We start from the raw sequence: 7,059 nt of genomic DNA, 5'->3' as shown, positions 1-7,059 counted from the left end.
TAAAGAAGCTAAAAAAACTCCCAGAAACCTGCTTTACTCAGGGAGTTTCAGCCAGCCGGACCGCAACATTGTATCAAATACAGACAGTAAACAAAGGCCAGAAACCTGTTTTCAGCAGCGGAGGCCTCAGAGCTAAAGCTGGCCCAGAATAAAAGAAAAAGAAAAAGAAAAAAAGGAGTGGTTGGGAGCTTCAGTCCCAGCCTGAAAACAGCCCTCAGCCCCTCAAAGGGTAATATGCCTCCCAGCACCGGGATCAGCGTGACAGGGGGCAGCGCCCAAACCCCCTGATCACCCTGCAGCTGTGTGTGTGACAGGGGGCGGGGCCCCAATCTCCCCTCCCCCCACGAGCCCTGCTCGTGTGATGGGGTAGAGCCATAACCTCCCCATTGGCCCTGCCCTGAGTGTGACAGTGGCGGCACCCCAACCCCCTGATTGGCCCTGCTCTGTGGGTGATAGAGGGTGGCGCCCCAACCCCCTGATCTGCCCTGCCCTGAGTGTGACAGGGGGCGGTGCCCCAACCCCCCAATCGGCCCTACCCTGAGCGTGACTGAGGGTGGCATCGCAACCTCCCAATCTGCCCTGCTCTGTGCATGACAGGGGGCGGCGCCCCAACTCCCCAGTCGGCCCTGATCTGAGCCCGACCAGGGGCTGCACCTAGGGATTGGGCCTGCCCTCTGCCACCCGGGAGTAGGCCTAAGCCAGCAGGTCGTTATCTCCCGAGGGGTCCCAGACTGCAAGAGGGCACAGGCCGGTCTGAGGGACCCCCCCTTCCCCCGAGTGCACAAATTTTTGTGCACTGGGCCTCTAGTATTTTATAATAGACCAGTTACATAACATTACACGAAGTTCATTTAAAAAAACATTATTCAACTAGTTATAGAAATAATGACTTTAGAGGCCTCATGTAAATTTCCACTTTCCCAGGCTGTTCCTGCCCCTTGCAGACCCTGCTATCTCCCTGGCCTGACACCTGGCTTCCTACCCACCGATAATGTGCATTAGATATAATCAACTTAAAGTACAAGAAAATCATCACCATGACTTCAGAGTCACACCACTCTTGGACCAAAAATAATTACCAATTTCATCGTCTACTTTATTCATCATACTTGCTTATGAGTAACTCACAAATCTAAAAATTACTTCCACACTCAAAGGACAAAGATTTGGAAGATAGTTTTATAAATTAAAGAAAGGCATTTCTTTTAGAGATGCCTCGAATATTTTATTTCTCTAAAGATTGGAATGGCTTTATTTTGTTAGTGTGTAACAAACAATTTAGCATTTAATTACATACTGCCTTGCATTGTCGTCGAATTTATTCACTATGACAACCCTGGCAAAGAGCAAACTCTTTGAGGGCTGAACAGCTGGTCCTACACTTCTCTGTTCTGCTTTTGGGCAATTAGCAGAGTGGTAGGCACCTAATAGTGCTAAATGCATACTTATTGCATGATTGAAAGGATATATTGAATTTAAACTCTATTAACATAGATTAAGAGTATAGTTAAGAATTTTTATGTGAAAAATATAAGCAGATAATTAGATGCAATTTAGCACCTCATAAGAGCATGGTGAAAAATAAATCAGACAATCGACTCTAAAGTTAGTGCTCATTTCTACTGCCAAGAGCTTTAAAAGTAGGGACCAAACAGCAATCTACACAGTAAAAGTGACATAGTTCTTATTTATGAAGTTAGACATTCAATATTAAGAAGGCTTTTGTCTTTAGTTGTAAACCAACTGAATGTTTTTATAGACTTTTTATGTAGACTAAACAAAGACTTTTAAAGAAAATTCAGTGTGGAAAGAAAAATACCTGTTGTAGGCCCTCGTTTTTCTCAGGGTTGGAAGATTCCACCACGTTGCAGCAACTAAACTTGCTCTGTGTTACGTTAGGACTATGAAACAGTGTCTGCACTTAACGGTATCATTTTGGATCAGTGGTTTTTTCCCTGCAAAAATCTAAACCATGCCTGTCTTTTGTGCTCTCCCTATATTAATATTGTTTTCTCTGCAACATCCATTTAATTAAAATAGAATCAAGGATTTCTGCTTAACCCTTGCCTAAGAGCTAAGAGGCGGACAGGCACTGGCACAAAGGGGCGAATCTTTAAAGAATCTTTGGGGAAACTACAGTTGGTTCCTGTGGTTGGAACGCCCCCCCCCCCCCCCACTCTCCCCCCCCCCCCCCCCCCCAATTCTTAGCAATGATGCATCTCTGGGCAGGCTCAACCATTGTCTACCAGACACGTATTTGCACTCTTTCTCAGTCAGTTCAAATTACTTGGAGTTCCCCTTAGGCAACTAAATCCTACTCATCCCACAATCCAGCTCATGTACCATCTCTTCTGGGAAACCTTCCCCCACTAGGTTTCCCATAGTTGCAAATTCCATTATTCTCATAATCTGTTTCCTCATGTGTAAAATGAGGAAAATAATAGTGCCTACAGCATGAGGTTGTTGTGGGGATTAAAAGGCTTAATTCATGTAAAGTGATTAGATGCTAGGAACGTAGTCATTTTAACTAATAGTTTAGTAATTGTCATTTATTACAAAACATTTAAGATTTAAAAGCCCGTTGTTAATGCTTTCTTTATTTGCTTGCTTGCTTATTTATACATCTTGTCTCCTTAAGAGAAGGGGCAGGGTAATGCGGGTGCATGGGTGGAGAGCACCTCTTGTTCTTCATGTGCGGGTAGATCTGTTTAGGATGCACTCTGGGCAGCGTACAGAGAACCCAAGACCAAATTCCCATAGACACAATGACCAGGGATCCACAAGACTGGAAACAAGTGATGTTTTAATCTTTACATTAAGACCCATGCTCTCACCTGACTCGCAATTCCAAGCAGAGAAACAGATCAGGGTGGTTTGTGATTTACCATCATTGCAATATGGGCATCCAACTGAAACATTTTCCCGAAAGAGCCCTACTTTTAGCCACGCAGTAAAAGCAGAGGGTAGAACACAGCCTTGGTGATCTCCTACAGCTGAGCGAGCTTGGTTTTCCAGGAGCATGAGCGCCTACATCCCTGAAATGAGCAACAATCCCGACGATAAGGACACTTGCGCAAAGGTGAATGGTAACAGCAGGCAAACCCCTGGATTCATATTCCTTTTACAACTTTGAGGCTTGTATAACACAGGGATTAGCTGAGTTTCTAATTGGACTAGGGTTCATGGAGTGGGTGAAGGATTCATTCATTCATTTTCTTTTAACAAATATATATTTTAACGTCAAACAATCCCTTTGATGATCATTGAACGTTCTAGCAAGATGCAGGGCCACGCTGAGTCACAGAGAAATGAGAGTTGATCCACGGAGTGATGACTACCTTTCAGCATTGTCCTAGGTCAGGGGTGGGCAAGCTTTTTGACTCGAGGGCCACAATGGGTTCTTAAACTGGACCGGAGGGCCGGAACAAAAGCATGGATAGAGTGTTTGTGTGAACTAATAAATTCAAAGTAAACATCATTACATAAAAGGGTACGGTCTTCTTTTTTTTAGTTTTATTCATTTCAAATGGGCCAGAGTTTGCCCACGGCTTTTGTAGGTGCTGGGGAAAAAGCAGTGAAGGAATGAGACAAAATCATGGCTCTCATGACGCTTGTTTCCTAGTGAGGAGAGATACACATTAAATAAAATATGCTAACATTTCAGGTGGTGGTAGGTTCTATGGAGAAAATTAAAGAAGGCCATGGGAATAAAGAGCTTAGGTGCGGGCATGCAGTACGTATGGGGTAGTCAGGGGAGAGACCTTTGGTGAGATAACATTGTAACAGAAACTGGAAGGACGTCACAGGACAAACCCTGTGGAAATATGGGAAAAGAAAGTCCTAGGTAGAGGAGGCCACAAATGCAAAGGCCCTGATAGAGGGGCCAGTTTTGTCTGTCTGATGTGCAATGGGCAGGGTGAGAAGGGAAAAGAGATAGGAGATGAGGTCAGATCGACAGTGGAGCCAGATCACAAAGGGCCTCGAAGGGCACCAGAAGGACTTTGGCTTTTACTTTAAGTATGTCAAGAGCCATTGACAAGTTGTGAGCAGAGGAATTCCATCTGGCTGCTGTGAGAGGAACGGAATGTAGAGGGAAAAGCTGGGAGCAGGAAGGAGGACGCGCAGGGACTGCTGATGGCCACGTGACAGTTGCTACTTTAGTAATAGCATCCTGATTTTTTGGTGGCAGCAATGTACCCAGCTGAAGTCTCTATTTCCTGGTCCTCCCTTACAACTGAACATAGTCTGGTGACTATCGTTTGGCCAAAGACTTCTAAGAAGACGATGGAGGCATTTTTGGAGCACAGCTTAAAAAGGACCTACGCTGCTGGGAGGAAGTTTTCTTTCCCTCTTTTGCTTTCCCCTGTTGCCAACTGGAACATAAACATAATGGCTGGAGCTCCAAGGGCCACCTTGAATCATGAGGTGACCTTTACAATGGAAGCCACATGCTGGGTAGAACAAAACGCTCCAATAGGTCCCTGATGGGAGCCAAGATGGCTCATGAACTCTGGATTGCCTATTTCTGGACTTGTTTGCACTTTCATTTTGTTTAAGCCATTGTTATTTTGAGTTCTGGGTCAGGGCACAAGCCTGGGTTTCAGGCTTGATCCCCAGTGCGGGTGCATGCAGGAGGCAACCTAGCCATATGTCTCTCTCTCTCTCCCTCTCACTTCCTCTCTCTCTAGAATCAATGAAAAAAATAAATAAAAACATCATATCCTAGGGTGAGGATAAAAAAATAGCAAACTTTCATTCCCATACATTTATTTTGAGATGTTTATTTCCTTTCTTCTTGTTATAACCTCATGGTTGCTCAGATTTCTGTCCTTTGGAGAATGAACAGGAGGTTTCTCAGTGCATTCTGTGAGAGAAGTCTCTAGACCTGGGGTGGTCCTTGTGAGCCCAGAGGATCTTGCACATTTTTTTTCTAATGAAAAACACGTTATGGGGCCAGGCCTCAGGTACAGGTCCAATTTGTCAAAGGTGGTCTTAAAATATTATGGAAATTGCTTTGATCCTCCCATCTTGTAGCCCCTCTTCATTAACTCAAAAATTATTAATGGGGAGCCTTTTCTGGCTACTCAGTGTTTTAATTCACATTAATGAGCAATGACTGATTGCCTCAGGGGCATTCACATTTCTACAATGTGTGTATTAATCTAAACCTCTGATTCATGCAATAAATGTGAGATAAATCATTAACACTCTAGGATTTTCAGTGAGAAAGTGGGCAAGGGCAACATAAAACTGGGAAGTAGAATTTGTGCGCCTGCACTTGTGGATATGTGTGTGACACTGCCCACTTCATTTATGTCTCTGCTGCTTACTATCTATGTGTCTCATCACTGCTTTCAAATCAGGAACCAGAGATACTCACATATGGGTTTTGGTTCAACTAAATTATTCTTAAACTGTAAGCTGTTGATTTCAGGATCCTATTCCCTAATTTTCCGTTGAAGATGTTTCAGCTACCCCGACTTTATAAAGGTTGTCAGGACAGTCATAGACTTACCGTGGTCCCTGACTCCTGGCTCTTCTTTCAGTCTGGTTGTCAGCTACTGGAGTGTACAGTACAGAGCGAGTAGGGAGAGAGAGATGACAAGCATCAAAGGCTGAGGTTTCCGTTTCTCACTGTGGCCTGGCTAAATGAGTTCTATCTCACCCTAATCACCCTGCAAATCGTGAGACAAAAGGGCCCTGGCTGGGTGACAGTTCCGTGTAGTGGTTAGTGTGTTTAGACAGTTGCGTTGTATTGAGCTCCAGGCTCAAACAGGTTTGAATGCAGCTCCCAACCCGATTGCTAGTAGCCCCTGTGGCCTTGGACAAGTCGCTAAAGCCTCAGGTGTTACAGCTTCTATACAGAGCAGTAAATGATTCTTAGGAAAAGGGTGGCTGATGAGGGCAGCCCTCTCCTGCATCGCCCATTCCCATCAGCTGATCTGTATTTGCTGCAGCCTTTCTGCCCAGGTCCAGGAGTTACCTTCCCTTGGAAGGGAGGGAGGCAGGAGGAAGTGGGAGTGTAGGGTCTTTCCCCTTTGCATCTGCTAGCGGCATGACCTCCTGGAGTCTCTCCGTACCCCGCACCCTTGTCTCTCTCTGGTCGCTACCGTGGATGAGTAGCTGCAGCACGAGGAACAAGCGAGAAGAAAGCTGTTTCTGCTCAGGAGTCCCGGCGAAAGCCTGGCCCCACGGGGCGCATTGAATTCTAATTTACACCACTTGCTCTTTCACCATCGCAGCGAAGTCTTGAATCTCTATCCCAGTGCCTGTGACCGGCCGTCGGCGAACAGTTCGGGACGCAGGAGAACCGAGCTTCTGCAACGAAATGCACAGTAAAAGAAGTCGTGCTTCTTCCTGCCCGTGACTGTTTACGAGAGGGAAGTCCGCGGGCCCCCCAGAGGTCGCTGGTGGCGCAGGCACGGAGGCCAGATTGTAGCAAAAGGGGGAAGGAAAAAACACCCAGAAACTTTCTTCCTCGTTGCGAAGCATCGCCGCGCCCCCCGCCCCTCCCCAGGCAGAGGCAGTAACGTGACACCGGAGAGAAACCCGGAGACCCGAGTGGAGAGAGGGAGGGGAGAGGAGGGAGGAGAGAGGGCCGCCGAGAGCCGGAGGGAGAAAGGGGAGGAGAAGGAGGAAAACCTCTGTCAAGGAGGTGGAGCGAGGGGCTGGTGTCCGCCTCTCGTTCCTCCCTGCCGTTTTTCAGAGGAGCCTGAGCCGGGACAAAACACGCCGACACCGACAGACACAAAGCCGGGGGGTCCACGCTGGCGCAGGAGCTGATCGCCCACAACTGCCCTCCCCTGCCGGCCATCTTGTGTTGGCCCTCTTGTGACCACATGGGGGTGGCCATCTTGTGCGAGGGTATGACAGTCGATTTGCACATTACCTCTTTTTTACATAGGATAGTGAAACTGCATCAATTGCCTAACTGGAATCCAGCTGTAATGTTAACTTATTATGTAACCTTAGCAATGTATTTAACCTCTTTGTGTTTCAGTTTTCTCATCTCTAAAACAGGAATATAATAACATCTATCTCACAGGGGTAGGGGGCGGC

General features: G+C 46.4%; 1 long non-coding RNA gene across 1 annotated transcript; it reads right to left on the bottom strand.

Annotated features, from left to right (window-relative positions):
- Positions 1–4,765: 4,765 nt before the first annotated feature.
- On the bottom strand, positions 4,766–6,792 carry LOC107182013. The gene is made up of 2 exons (XR_001512734.1): positions 5,381–6,792; positions 4,766–4,829 (listed from the first exon to the last, which is right to left on the bottom strand). It is a non-coding gene; the product is annotated as an uncharacterized LOC107182013 (long non-coding RNA).
- Positions 6,793–7,059: the final 267 nt, after the last annotated feature.

Source organism: Myotis davidii, unplaced genomic scaffold (genome assembly GCF_000327345.1).
Source record: "Myotis davidii unplaced genomic scaffold, ASM32734v1 scaffold1534, whole genome shotgun sequence".
In the NCBI taxonomy this organism is placed as follows: Eukaryota; Metazoa; Chordata; class Mammalia; order Chiroptera; family Vespertilionidae; genus Myotis; species Myotis davidii.
Note: the sequence above shows the minus strand (reverse complement) of the source record. Positions and strands in the feature narration are given on the sequence as shown.